The sequence below is a fragment of the Mesoplodon densirostris genome, chromosome 18, assembly GCF_025265405.1.
Source record: "Mesoplodon densirostris isolate mMesDen1 chromosome 18, mMesDen1 primary haplotype, whole genome shotgun sequence".
NCBI lineage: Eukaryota > Metazoa > Chordata > Mammalia > Artiodactyla > Ziphiidae > Mesoplodon > Mesoplodon densirostris.
The window spans coordinates 13,524,870-13,539,969 of NC_082678.1; the positions used below are offsets into that span (position 1 = coordinate 13,524,870).

The 15,100-nt window shown below is 45.2% G+C and overlaps 1 non-coding gene across 1 annotated transcript; it reads left to right on the forward strand.

The window, feature by feature from the left end:
• The first annotated feature begins 12,830 nt into the window (after nucleotides 1-12,830).
• On the forward strand, nucleotides 12,831-12,902 carry TRNAM-CAU (transfer RNA methionine (anticodon CAU)). Its single transcript has one exon. It is a non-coding gene; the product is annotated as a tRNA-Met (tRNA).
• Nucleotides 12,903-15,100: the final 2,198 nt, after the last annotated feature.

Genomic DNA, 15,100 nt, shown 5'->3' on the forward strand with positions numbered 1-15,100 from the left:
GTCATTTAACAAAATAATATGAACAACTTGTGATGAGAAGTCCTGTGATCTTGAGAATGTAACACCAGGTTTCATAACTTTTCCTAGTAAAAAACCTTCAGAAGTTCATGGTTAGACACCAGATGGAAGCCAGACCCAACAGTCTGTGTTTCCTCCCTGTCCAGCTCCTGCCCAACTTTCCCCATTTCTTCCCACTGCACCCAGGTGGCATGGAGGACCTGTGCCCACCAGCCCTTCAGCTCCACCTGTGCCCAACTCTACTCTGACCACCACCTGCCCGTTGATCCTGCATTCCACCTTTGTTCATCAGCTGCCTGCACTCAGCACTCTCCTCCCACCTATCCAATTCCCTCTCCCTGCACAAAGTATTCCAGTGGTGCAGCAACTCTGCTAGGCTCTCCAGGGCCCCGGACTTCCTAATTGGTGTGTTCTGTGACACGAGTAACATACTGCCTACCTTGCATTGTTACTTACTTTCCATACTGTTACTTTTCACTAGTGTGTGGTGTATGTCTTGTCTCCCTGACTCTATTACTGCAAACTTTGAGCTGCCACTCCCAGTGACAGGCATTCAGTGCACAGCTGCCTCAGGAAATCATGCAGCTCTATCCATCTGACCGGGCTGCCAGGTGCTGCTTTCAGCTCTGTCCTTGGCTGTGGGCACCCTATCCATTTTGATAAGATGGAAGCAGCACTTTGAATTGCATGGAAAAAAATGTACTCTGCAGAGAGGAGACAAATATTCTTATTTTGGCCAAGCTTTCAGAGGAAATATAAGGTATGTTCATTAAAACATGGCCCTGCTGGTAACCAGTACTGGAAATTCAAAAGGTATTACCTTGGATAAAAGATAAATTTCACATTTCTGGTTCTCTTTACAGAAAACACAGTTACCACGGAATAAATAAGTCATAGTATCATAAACTTCTGGCTACCCAGGATTCTGAGACGAATGAAATGTTCCGTTTGATCACACATCCTCGGCTCTGAGGCAGGAATATGGCTGTTCCTATGTTCCTACCTCAGCATCATAGAGCTGGCAGGTAGTAGGTATTTCATATATTTGTCAAACCATGGAGCTGAATTGAGGCCCATTTGATAAAGAAATCCAAATTTATCATATGATATCACTTATATGCAAAATCTAAAATATGACGCAAATGAACTTATCTACGAAACAAACAGTCACAGACATAGAGAACAGACTTGTTGCCAACGGGGAGGGAGGAGTGGGGAAGGAAGGGTTGGAAGTTTGAGGTCAGCAGATGCAAACTATTATATATATAATGGGTAAACAACAAGGTCCTACTGTATAGCACGGGGAACTATATTCAATGTCCTGTGATAAACCATAATGGAAAAGAATAGGAAAAAGAATGTATATATGTATAACTGAATCACTTTGCTGTACAGCAGAAATTAACACAACATTGTAAACTATACTTCAATAAAATAAATTTTAAAAAATTTGTCATATGACTGTGAAGTTTCAAATAATTGTGATACAGTCACAACAACCTGACATCAAAACCTTACTGACGTGACTTTTCTTGACAATTCAAGAGGCATTTCATGATTTCACGGTGCCCATGATCATAATTACAAATACCATTTTTTCACTGGCATGCTATATGTGGAAAAGCACCTGCCAATGTGGAGTTCATCCTGATTGGTTTAGTTAACTATATTGGTATAAATCATTAAACAAAAGTAATGTATTCTTGAATACTGATTTGCTAAGTTGGTTATATGGCTCAATTAATCTATAGAGTCAATATCATCCCAATCAAATCCCCAGCTAGCTTGCTTGTAGGAATTTACAAGCTGATTCTAATATTCATATGGCAGTGCAAAGGATCAAAATGATCTTGAAAAAGAAGAACTAAGTTTGAAGGATTTACAGCTATATTAATATAAATTAAAATAAAGCTGTAATAACCAAGTGAATATAAGATGGCTTCTCTAATTCAGCCTATAACAAAAAGCTAATAAAATACAGTATAGCTACAGTAATCAAGTTAACATAAAACTATACTAATTAAAATTGTGTGGTACTGCTGTAAGAGTAGACAAATCAGTGGAACACAATAAAAAGTCCAGAAATAAACCTCCACGTATAGAATCAATTGATTTTCAACAGAGGTGCCGAAGTTACTCAGTAGGGAAAGGGCAGTGTGACATACTAAATATATACCTGGCCTGTGCCCCTGGTTCCTGACACAGAGCTCCTAAATCCCTTGGAATTTCCTGGGTGATAGGAGCATCTTTTGTTCTAATGAGGCAACTCTGGGTGGGCTCCTGGATGGGGGCTGGTCACCGGAAAGACCGAGCCAGGGTTAGAAGTGGAAGTTTTAGCCCCATCCTCATCCTCTGGGAGAGGGGCTTGAGATTGAGTTAATAATTACTGATGACTATATGATGAAACTTCCATAAAAGTTTCTAAACTATGGGGTTCAGAGAGCTCCCAGGTTAGTGAACACATGCATGTGCCAGGAGGGTGGTACCTCAACCCCACACAGGCAGAAGCTCCATTTAAGACACTTCTGGAACTCTCATACATTGTTTACGGTAAGAACATACAATGATGCAGCCACTCTGAAAAATGGTCTGACAGTTCCTCAAAAGGTTAAACATAGAGCTACCACATGACCCTGCAATTCTTTTTTTTTTTTTTTTTTTGCCGTATGCAGGCCTCTCACCATTGTGGCCTCGCCCATTGTGGAGCACAGGCTCCGGACGCACAGGCTCAGCGGCCATGGCTCACGGGCCCAGCCCAGCGGCCATGGCTCACGGGCCCAGCCGCTCCGCGGCACACGGGATCCTCCCAGACCGGGGAACGAACCCGTGTCCCCTGCATCGGCAGGCGGACTCCCAACCACTGCGCCACCAGGGAAGCCCCGACCCTGCAATTCTACTTCTAGACATATACCCAAGAGAAATGAAAAAGTATGCCCATACAGAAAACTGTACATGAATGTTCATAACAGAATTATTCATAATGGCCAAAAAGTCGAAACAACTAAAATGTCCATCAACTGAAAAATGGACAAATAAAGTGTGGTATATGGGGACTTCCCTGGTGGTGCAGTGAATAAGAATCCGCCTGCCAATGCAGGTGACACAGGTTCGAGCCCTGGTCCGGGAAGATCCCACATGCCGCGGAGCACCTAAACCTGTGTGCCACAACTACTGAGCCTGCCCTCCAGAGCCCAAGAACCACAACTACTGAGACTGCGCACCACAACTACTGAAGCCCGCATGCGTAGAGCACGTGCTCCACAACAAGAGAAGCCACCGCAATGAGAAGCCTGCACACCTCAACGAAGGGTAGCCCCTGCTCACCACAACTAGAGAAAGCCCGGGAAAAAAATTTTTTTTTAAATTTTTAAAATGTGGTGTATCTACGCAACAGGGAGGAGATATGGGGATATATGTATATGTATAGCTGATTCACTTTGTTATAAAGCAGAACTAACACACCACTGTAGAGCAATTATACTCCAATAAAGATGTTAAAAAGAAAAAAAAAGTGGTGTATCTAGACAATGCAGAATTACTTGAAACCAAAAATTTAAACAGTAATACATGCTACAACATGGATAAACTTTGAAAACATTATGCTAAGTAAAAGAAGCCAGTCACAAAAGACCTCATATTATATGGTTTAGGAAGTCTACTCAATAAACAATGCTGGAATAACTGGATATCTGAATAATCATAACAATGACAAATGAGAACTCTGACCCGTATCTTATACCATACAGAAAAATTAATTTGAGATGGATCATAGAGCTGTTTGTAAAAGCTGAAACTATCAAGCTTCCAAAAAGAAAACATAGGAAACTATCCTTGTCTTTTGGGCCCCAGCACCCCAAACATGAAAACCATAAAAGGAAAAGAATTGTTTAAATTAGAGTTATGAAAAAATAAATAGGCAAGAGGCTCGAACAGCTACTTCACAAGAGAAGATATATGAATGATCAATATACACATGGAGAGATGTTTGGCATCACTAGGCATCAGGGAAATGCAGATTAAAACCACAAGGTACAGGAAGAATGACTAAAATTAGTAAGACTGACCTTTCTAAGTGCAGACAATGATGTGAAGCAACAAGAACTCTTGTACGCTGTCGGTGGGAATATAAAGTTGGTACCACCACTGTGCAAGAAAGCCTGGCAGCTTCTTACATAAAGTCTCACACCCACACACCCACACACACCCCTACCGCGTACGTGTAGATGCAACCATTGCACTCCTAGGTACTTACCCAAGAGAAAAGAAAGCAGATGCCTGCAAAATTGCTTGTCCAAGAAGGTTCATGGCAGCTTTATTCGTAATAACCAAAAGCTGAAACAACCGAGTGTCTTCAGCAGGCAAGTGAGAAACAGATGGACAGGATGGGTGCAGCGGGGCAGGGGCACCTCCCCGGATTCTGGGAGCTGGTGCAGGCTCTCCCAGGCACGCCCTTTGGTGCCTCCTCATATAAGCATTTTGTGGAAAGTGTTTTGAGTTTCCACAAAAAGTTCATTCGAATAGAGCAAAGTTGGAATTGTGGTGTCTTCAGACTTGGAGGTTCCAGGTGTAGGAATTTACAAGTTACCAGCACAGCTGTGCTAGGTTGATTCCTGCAGGGTTCAAAACAGAAATCTACACAGCACTGTAATGTACATCAGTGGCAGCTAGCTGCATATTTACTAGGACATCCACACATTAAAGAAATGAAGAGGTGCCAAGACTTCCCTGCTGGCGCAGTGGTTAAGAATCTGCCTGCCAATGCAGGGGACACCCAGGAAGATCCCACATGCCTTGGGGCAACTAAGCCTGTGCTCCACAACTACTGAAGCCGCGTGCCTAGAGCCCGTGCTCCACAACCACACAAGAGAAGCCACCACAATGAGAAGACCGCACACCGCACTGAAGAGTAGCCCCTGCTCTACACAACTAGAGAAGAGTAGCCCCCACTCTATGCAACTAGAGAAAGCCCGTGCAGCAACGAAGACCCAACGCAGCCACAAATAAATAAATAAATAAATAAATAATTTTTTAAAAAAGAAATGAGGGCTTCCCTGTTGCGCAGTGGTTAAGAATCCACCTGCCAATGCAGGGGACATGGGGTTGAGCCCTGGTCCAGGAAGATCCCACATGTCGCGGAGCAACTAAGCCCGTGCGCCACAACTACTGAGCCTGCGCTCTAGAGCCCGTGAGCCACAACTACTAAGCCCATGAGCTGCGACTACTGAAGCCCACGCGCCTAGAGCCGGGGATCTGCAACAAGAGAAGCCACTGCAATGAGGAGCCTGTGCGCCGCAACGAAGAGTATCCCCCGCTCACCCCAACTAGAGAAAGCCTGCATATAGCAACGAAGACCCAAAGCAGCCAAAACTAAATTAATTAATTAAAATAATTAATTTTAAAAATTAAAGAAATGAAGGGGTGCCAAAATAAATAAATAGCATATATATATTTTAAAAGGAATTCCCTCGTGGTCCAGTGGGTAAGACTCCGCGCTCCCAACAGGGGGCCCAGGTTCGATCCCTGGTCCAGGAACTAGACCCCACATGCTGCAACTAAGACCTGGTGCAGCATGCATAAATGAATGAATGAATAAATAAATAAATAAATATTTTTTTAAAAAAGGAAATGAAGGGGTGAATCTGCCCAGGTGTGGTAATGGGGATGTGGTGTATGCCCCATGGTCAGGGCTGATCTACCACCTGTTCACCAGGAAAGGCCCAGAACAACACTCTCCCAGCTGCTCATATGAGCTACTCCCACTTCTTAGGAATCTGCCCTTTTCCATAATAAGAAACAATAATAAGCATGTCTCACTTTTGTAATTGCAATTTAAAATTACATTTTAATTAAGGTTGGAAAACATAATTAGATCACTTAAAAGTTAAAAATTGGTAAAATGTTTTAAACCGTCTGATTTTTGTAAAGAGTGAGTTTTATACGTGAATAATACACACATTCCTAGTTGAATTTCATTCTAAAAAAATGAGAGCTTCAGGGACTTCCCTGGTGGTCCAGTGGTTAAGAATCTGCCTTCCAATGCAGGGGACGTGGGTTCAATCCTTAGTCAGAGAACTAAGATTCCACATGCTGCAGGACAACTAAGTCTTCACGCTGCAACAAAGATCCCACGTGCCACAGCTAAGACCCGACCCAGCCAAATAAATAAAATAAAATTTTTAAAAAATGAGAGCTTCAGCGATAAATCTTATAATACCAATTTTAAAAAGAAAATACTGAGAATACCCTTAAATTTGCTGATATTAACTGGACCTGAAAGTGTGTTTCTAATCCTCCTCCACCAAAATCTCTTCTCCAAAGACCTCCCTTTGGAGCTCTGGAAAGAGAGGCAGGCGTGTTCTCACTCTCTGTACACCTGGGGGCAGGAAGGGGGTCCTTGGGTGTGTCCCTACATAGTTCTTCACACGTCACAGGAGCCATTACATATGTGGCTATGTGTACAGTAAGTCCCCTAAATACAAACTTTCAAGTTGCAAACTTTCAAAGATTCCAAAGTGCATTCCACCAATGTGAGTGAAATTGCAGCTTGCTCTCCATCTCCTATTGCTGATGATCCTTCAGCCCTACCATCTCCCACCTCCTCTCCCTCCTCCAGTCAGTAACTCTTCTTGCCTGTTCACTCAATGCCAGCCCCTGTATGCCAGCTGTTCTATTGTACTGTAAGATTAAAAATGTTTTATTTTTTGTGTTTTATTTTTATGTATTACTTGTGTGAAAAGTATTATCAACCTCTTACAGTACAGTACTACATAGCTAATTGTGTTAACAGGCTAACCTGTTGGACTTATGAACAAACTGGACTTACGAACGTGCTCTTGGAATGGAACTCATTCGTACGTAGGGAATTTACTGTACTTACCTCCTGGGTTAAGGCAATGCTCCCAGAAAGGCAGCCCTCAGAATGTGCCCTGGGGCAGGGGGGCCCAGCTCGAGCTGTCTTGTGTGCCTCTGTGCTCTAGGCCACATTTTTAAAAAAGATTTATTGTTTATTTATTTTTGGCTGCGTCGGGTCTTAGTTGTGGCACTCAGGATCTTCGTTTAGGCATGCAGGCTCTTTGTTGTGGTGTGCAAGCTTCTCTCTAGTTGTGGTGTCCAGGTTTTTCTCTAGTTTAGTTGTGGCGCACAGGCTCCAGGGTGCATGGGCTTTGTAGCTTGTGGCACACGGGCTCTAGTTGAGGAATGACAGCTCAGTAGTTGTGGCACGTGGGCTTAGTTGCCCTGCGGCATGTGGGATCTTAGTTCTCTGACCAAGGATCGAACTCACGTCCCCTGCATTGGAAGGCAGATTCTTTACCACTGGACCACAGGCCACATTTACCTAAGTTTGAGAAGAACACCAGGGATGGCCTGGGAGCGGGGGATGAAGGTGTGAGGCGTGTGCCCCTTGTAGTGACTGGTGTCCCATGGTCAGCCACATGCAGACCCATCTTCAGTTGCCCTTGGCATCGCCATCCAGCCAAGTCTCCTCCAGGTGACCTTCCTGGATCTCTGTGCTGAGGTCAGTGTCCCCCAAAGCACACATGGAAAACATGCAAAACACAGACAGTAGGACAGACAAGGATTCAATAGCTAAAGGCTATTTCTGAATAGAGGAACTTCTATCACCTCGACTCAGGGCCCCCAGCCTCAGCCCCACCCAACCCGGGCTGTGGCTTCTCAGAATTTGTCTGGGCACCTCTGGTCCTCTCATCTCCTGTCTAAACCTCCAGCCTAACTTTGACTCATGGGCTACTCATCACCCATTCATGCATTCACTCTTTCATTCATTCATTCACTAGCTTGTCCACTCATCAAACATTTCCTATTTCCAGCTTCATGTTGGGCCCAGTGCTGGATGCCCAGGCCCACAGGGAGCAAAGGGGACCTGGGCCCTACCTTCATCGGGACAGGGAGGGGAGGCAGCCTTGATTCAGCACTCCTCACCTGGACCAGCAGCCCACATTCCCTCACACATGGCCAGCCCCCTTCCCCGGGTCCCCCTCCCCTCACATGCTCACCTAGCCACCCAAATGCAAGACCCGGGTCCCATGGCACCTCCATCGGCCGCCCCAGCCACCTGCCGTGCAGTGAGAACTGCTCCTCCCTCAAAGCCGCCTGGTACCCACCTGGTTCCCAGCTTGCAGTCTGGGACAGTCATTGCGTACATGTTATCCCAACAGGACTCTGAGTCTGGAATTGGAGCTCCTGATTAGGCTTGGCACTGGTCTGATGCAGAGTAAGTTTGGGAAAGTGACCTAATAAGTGAATGATTATTCCAATCAGTTACTGTCCATTGGCCCATGCAGAAAACTTCTCTGAGCTTATGTGAAGCACAGAGGACCAAGACGAAAACCTTGCCTCATCCTGCTGGCCCTGGGTTAGGGATGAGAAATAGAGAGGAAGCAGGCAGTCAGAACATGAGCATGGAAGCTGAGGCAACTATCTTGTAGATAATTCTGATGGTAAACATCAAAGCTAAACATGTCAATTCAACATCGGTGCAGAGCTACATCTGTAGGAGACACTGTGCTTCATTTAGGAAATAAAAAGATGAGAAGACAGGGATCTTGCCTCTAACAAATCAAATACCACAATTTTTAAAAGTGGGCAAAGAAGATTTCTCATGTTGGAGAGTGAGTTACAGAGAAGCAAGGAAAGGCTGGAGGAAACCATGTGGTTCTGGACTAGAGCTGGAAACGTCAGTATGAACTCATTTCAACCTTCATATGACACAGCAAAAGGGCCTGAAGAAATGTGTTTTCCTATGATAGAACTGCTTCACACATTCACCTGTAAATCACTGTATGTGGTGTACAGTTATTTTATTTCATAGTCATGGAGCTCAGTACACGTAGGGGCAATAAAAAATGCATTTGAGGGCCTCCCTGGTGGCGCAGTGGTTGAGAGTCCGCCTGCCGATGCAGGGGATACGGGTTCGTGCCCCGGTCTGGGAGGATCCCATATGCCGCGGAGCGGCTGGGCCCGTGAGCCATGGCCGCTGGGCCTGCGCATCCAGAGCCTGTGCTCCGCAACGGGAGAGGCCACAACAGTGAGAGGCCCGCATACCGCAAAAAGAAAAAAAAAAAATGCATTTGAGTTGCACTTGTACTTGCCTTAAATTCAGATTAACTTTTATACTTTTTTTTTTTTTTTTGCGATATGTGGGCCTCTCACTGCTGTGGCCTCTCCCGTTGCGGAGCACAGGCTCCGGACGCGCAGGCTCAGCGGCCATCGCTCACGGGCCTAGCCGCTCCGCGGCATGTGGGATCTTCCCGGACCGGGGCACGAACCCGTGTCCCCTGCATCGGCAGGCAGACTCTCAACAACTGCACCACCAGGGAAGCCCAACTTTTATACTTTTAAAGAATTACTGATTATATCAAAATTCAAACAGAAGGAAGTATTTTACTGGAAGGGAGGGGGAAAAAAAGAAAAAAAAACAAAAGAAAAAGTCTGGTAGAAACTTCAAAATATCAAAACAAATGTAACACAATGGAAACTAAAAACGGTAATGGTCAAAATAATGAAGGGAAAGAATCATGATAGCTAAGTAAATATGGGTAATGAAAATGACAACACAGAGATGAAAGGTATTATGAGAGTCAGAACACTCCTAAACAGGAAGCAAAAACCAACCAAACAAACAAACAAAAAACAGAAGAAAAAAAAGCAGAAGGAAGATGATGGTAACAGAAAGGAAAACCACAACCAGTCCGCTCAGCAGGACACACCAGGTGGCCCCACCCACTGATTTTTTACTTCATTGATTACTTCACTAAACCTGTTAGAATGAACACTAATTCCCCCAACCCTGTTTAATGAAAAATTCATTCGTTCAAAATTATGATTCCATTTACAAAGAATCAAGGTACAACGGACAAAAGAGATGCTTCTTAAAACATTTGAAAGTTACTTTTTAACAGGAAAACTGCTACAGGATATTGACTAGCCTATTCCAAGGCTAAACATTGCCTGTATTGTTTTGCTTGTGTAGTTTTCAACAAGATAGACATCACTTACATCAGACATTCACATCAGTAGATGTCTTTAGAACTGTCAAAAATCATGAAGACTGCACAAAGCACAAGAACATGTTTACTTGGGCCACACACAAATCACATAAAAACAGAGCAGGCTCCTTCTGTAAGGAGGTCGGAAACACACAGAACATATGCGATCCAATTAGTGAAGATGAGAAAAGCAAACGTGGAAAGTATTTTCCATTTTTTCCTGGTCTGACATGAAATACATGACACAAAGCTCCTAACAAGTCACTGTGAGGCCACCACGGATTAGAGGTGGGTCCCTGCCTCCAGACATATAGGATAGGTTTCGCCAAGTCTGATGGCAACCCTAAAAGAGTATGTAACATCATCAAAAGAATGCAACTCTGGACAATCTTTTCTAAACTATTAATAATAAAAAGCAAAATCTGATTAACCCTGCTAAAGAAAAGACTGAATTATCTATTTACCATATATAAACAATATTACCAAATCATTCCCATATGAAGGAGTAATTAAGGTCTGCATTTAAAAACTTAGAAAAAATTGAGACTTCCCTGGTGGTCCATTGGTTAAGACTCCACGCTCCCAATGCAGGGGGCCCGGGTTCCATCCCTGGTCAAGGAACTAGACCCCGCATGCTGCAACTAAAAGAAAAAAAAAATTAGAAAAAAATATATGAGGTGTGTTAGGCAGTTAACTAGTGAAATGTTTTATTTAAAAATTTGTTTAATTAATTAATTAATTAATTTTATTTTGGCTGTGTTGGGTCTTCATCACTGCGCGTGGGCTTTCTCTAGTTGCGGCGGGCAGAGCCTTCTCTTCGTTGCGGTGCACGGGCTTCTCATTGCAGTGGCTTCTCTTGTTGCAGAGCACGGGCTCTAGGCGTTCAGGCTTCAGTAGTTGTGGCCCGCAGGCTCAGTAGCTGTGACTCACAGGCTCTAGAGCTCAGGCTCAGTAGTTGTGGCGCACAGGCTTAGGTGCTCCGCAGCATGTGGGATCTTCCCCAAGCAGGGCTCGAACACGTGTCCCCTGCCTTGGCGGGTGGATTCTTAACCACCACGCCACCAAGGTAGTCCTAGTGAAATGTTTTAACTGTTTAAAGTTTGTGATATTAATCAGCTGTGTATAATTTGCAGTTTGTTGTGGTTATTCTTCTCAACATTCACCTTCGTATCGAATTCCGTATTCTTCTTAAAAAGGGAGCTCCAAACTGCACAAGCTGGAGACCCCACCCATCCTGTGCCTTGCGTGCAGCAGGGCACCTGGGGCCCGACCGGGAGCGCTCAGCGTCTGCACGGCAGGGGCATCAATCAGCGCGGCCACACGGAGGGGGCAGGCCCGGAATTCGCCCTGTCCCCAGCGCGGCCACCAGGGCCCCCGACCCACGCCACTACATGCGAAACGTACGCACCCGCTAGGGGTAGGCAGCAGCGCCGCCGCCCAACGCGGACTTACGCAGGGCACGTGACTGCCCTCCCACGTGATCGCGCCCACGTGACCTCCGACGCCGTGCAAAGGGAGGAACCCAGTTCCGCCGAGACCTGGCGAGGTCCAGGATAAGCCTGAGGCCGTGTGGTCGCCGTCCGCCGCCTCCTTCGGCGACGAGTGGAGCGGGTGCCACGCTTGGCAGGGGGCCTGGGGCCCCGAGTTCGACGGGGCTTCAGGCGGAAAGCGGGGCGGCCTCCTCCCGAGCAGTTGGGCACAATTGTCAGCGGGAACGGAGCGCTCCTTCGCTTTGGTCCTGCGCTCTCAGAAACAGAGAATGAACTGATGGTTACCAGTGGGGAAGGGTGGTGGGGAGGGATAGTTAGGGAGTTGGGGACTGACATGTACACACTGCTATGTTTAAAACGGATAACCAACAAGGACCTACTGTATAGCACAGGGAACTCTGCTCAATATTATGTAACAACCTAAATAGGAAAAGAATTTGAAAAATTATACATACATGTATATGTATAACAATCACTTTGCTGTACACCTGAAACTATCACAACATTGTTAATCAACTATACTCCAATATAAAATAAAAAGTTAAAAAAAAGAGAGAAATAGTTCCATGTCCTTTGAATGTCCTGGTGCTCATAGTCTGGCCATAGAACTCCAGCAGTTTCAGTCTCTGTGTTTCTTTTTCCTGATGATTCTGTTGGCCTGAGAGAGGAGACACCCTACTATCTGCAACGGCAAGTTTCATGGACACTTTTTACATGAAAAGGTTCAGCACAAATTCAGCGATTTTTCCCCCAAAGGATTTATTTCCAGAATGTTCTTGGGGGAATAGTTTCTACCTCTTTGAAATGCAAAGTTATTTTTAATTTTTCCTTCAAATTATAAGGCTGAACAGCAAGATTTCATAACACTTTAATTTTAAGCAGTTTTGTATGGAAAAAACAGCTTCCTTGGCCATGGGGAAGAAGCAGGTCAAGAGAAGAAGCCGAATTAAAAGAATAGTTTATTGATAATTGGGACAAATTAGGAGTCTTTTTCAAATGATGGGGAGAAACGTTGCTTTTGTTCTTTTCCGAAATCCAACCAGCATCGCTGCAATACGGAACCTGCCACCATTGTCCAAAGACACTCTGGGCTGAAGGTTGTGTTTCTTGACTTTTTTTAAACAGCAGAAAAGGATGTGAATTCAGAGATTTCTCTGGGTAAGAAGTTGAGGGAGAGAGAGCAAAAATCCACTTTATTCTTAAAAGGGCACTTGCAGGAGACGCCCTCCCCGCTGCCTTTGCTTTTGTCTTCTGGGCTGTACCCCAGGGAGACTGTAGGGCTTCTTACAGGCAGGCTCAGAGGGAGGGGCATTACAGCAGAGTGGCGCAGCGGGAGCGTGCTGGGCCCATAACCCAGAGGTCGATGGATCGAAACCATCCTCTGCTATGAGCTTACATTTTGCCTGCTACATCTGGCTTTTGGGTCCCCAGCTGTGGGGCAAGGTCGGCCTGTGGACCCTGGTGTCTAGGGCTGGCAGCTAGTTCTATGATGTTAACAGTTAGCACTCTGGACTCTGAGTCCAGGGATCTGAGTCGAAATCTCAGTGGGACCTGTGAACCCCTCTTGACCCTTCCCAGGGGCACTTGGGCCAAGGGTGGCCAGCAAAGGGGCACAGTGGCATATGGTTCTAAGGTGTAATGGTTAGCTCTCTGGACTTTGAATCCAGAGATTCAAGTTCAAATCTCGGTAGAATCTGCTTTGCCTGTGACCATTTTGTCTCCCTCTCTTGTGTCCCGAGCAGTGGGACACAGGGACATAGTCTGGCACAGGATAGGTGGTAACTCTGAGACCCTGGCAGGCCACCTGATCACCAATGTTCCCCTCCCGCCATCCCAGAGGGAGCCACGTTAAGGATTTCCTGATCTCTTTGTTCTTTTTAATGTCCTTCCTCCCATCCTGCCCCCCAGTTTGGCTTTAAAAAAAGGAGACTAGGGGAATTCCCTGGCGGTCCAGTGGCTGGGACTCCAAGCTTTCACTGGCGAGAGCCCTGGTTTGATTCCTTGGTCAGGGAACTAGGATCCCACAAGCCGCACAGGGCAGACAAAAAAAATTAAAATAAAAAATAAAATAAAAAAAGGAGACCAAAGGGGCTCATACTCTAGTTCTGAGATGTCCCATCATGCACATTTTACCTCTAGAATCCCATGTCAGGACAGACAATTACTTAATCTTCTCCACTGACGAGCTTTCAGTGCAGACTGTTTACTCTTCATGCAAATGCAGAAAAGGGTCCATTCAGGTACTGCCCATTGGGCCCCTGGGCGGCTACTGTCATAGGAAAGGCTCTTGAGAGTGACACTGCCCACAAGTGCACCTGCTCTTCTCATTGATACCAATACTTCATAGGTCGTGTGCCCAAGTATATGCTTATGTGTGTATGTGTATATATGTGCTTATATACTTACATGTGCATGTCTGTGCACACATGTATATGTGCATGTGCACGCACATATGCCTGTGTATGTCTGTGCACACATATACGTACACACATCCGTGTATATGTGCACACACGCATGTGTATGCGTAAATACACGTGTGCATGTGTATATGCATACACACATACCTGTATGTATGTGTACATGCATATGTCCGTGTATGTGTATGCATGGGTATGTGCACATGTATGTATGTATATGTGCATAGTTATGCACGTGTATATATGCACATGTGCATGTACACACATACATGTGTGCACACATGCATGTATGTGTATGTGCAATTTGATTTCAATTTTAAAATCAGACTTCCATTCTGGTACCTGCTCTCCTTGTCTTTAAAACGTACGGCTTGAAAATAATTACCTTTCACTCAGAGAACATTGTGCCTAAAAGTTTTCATGAAGCTTGTAAGACAAGTCTATATAAATCTAATTTAAAAGGAAGTCTTTACAAGGAGATGGTAAGAAAAAGTTTTTCCTTGAAGAAATCTAGGCTTCTGGCAGCTTCAATGCAGCCTTAGAAATGCTAGTGCTTTATGTCTCACACAATTCACTACTTGCATGACTCACTGAGTGTAACTACCCTTCCCTCTTAGAACGCTGTGCTTGAGTTCTTTCATCAAGCTCTTGGAAACATCCATGTAAAACTAACGTGGAACACTTTTTACAGGGACACGGGAAAGAAGACACTTTTTCTCAGTTAAAAAGCCGGGCTTTTCACAGCTTCAGTGTAGCCTTAGAAAGACTAGTGCCAGGGGTCTCTTATCCAGTACACTACATCTATGACTCAAAAAACTAAAAACAAAAAAACCCCAGAACACATGGCTTATCCTTATTCAGAAAGTCCAGGGGCCAGTCTCTGTCCAAACATGAGACCGTGCTCTCTGTTTCCCAGAACATCAGAGTTGAGGGTTCATTTGCTTTAGATGAACGCTATGTCTGCTGTTGCTGATCAGGAGCAAGGCCAACGCCTGTGTGGAAGGAGGTGGCATCTAAGTACCAAGGTTGGGCCCAAGGTGGGAGCTCACGTTTGGTGGCCAGGTGCCTCAGGCAAATGAGCTGCCTGCCTGAGCTGCAGTCCCCTCACCAGGTGAGACACTCCTCACCTGCGTCTGATTGGACTGTGTGAAGACCTGAGGTCTCACTG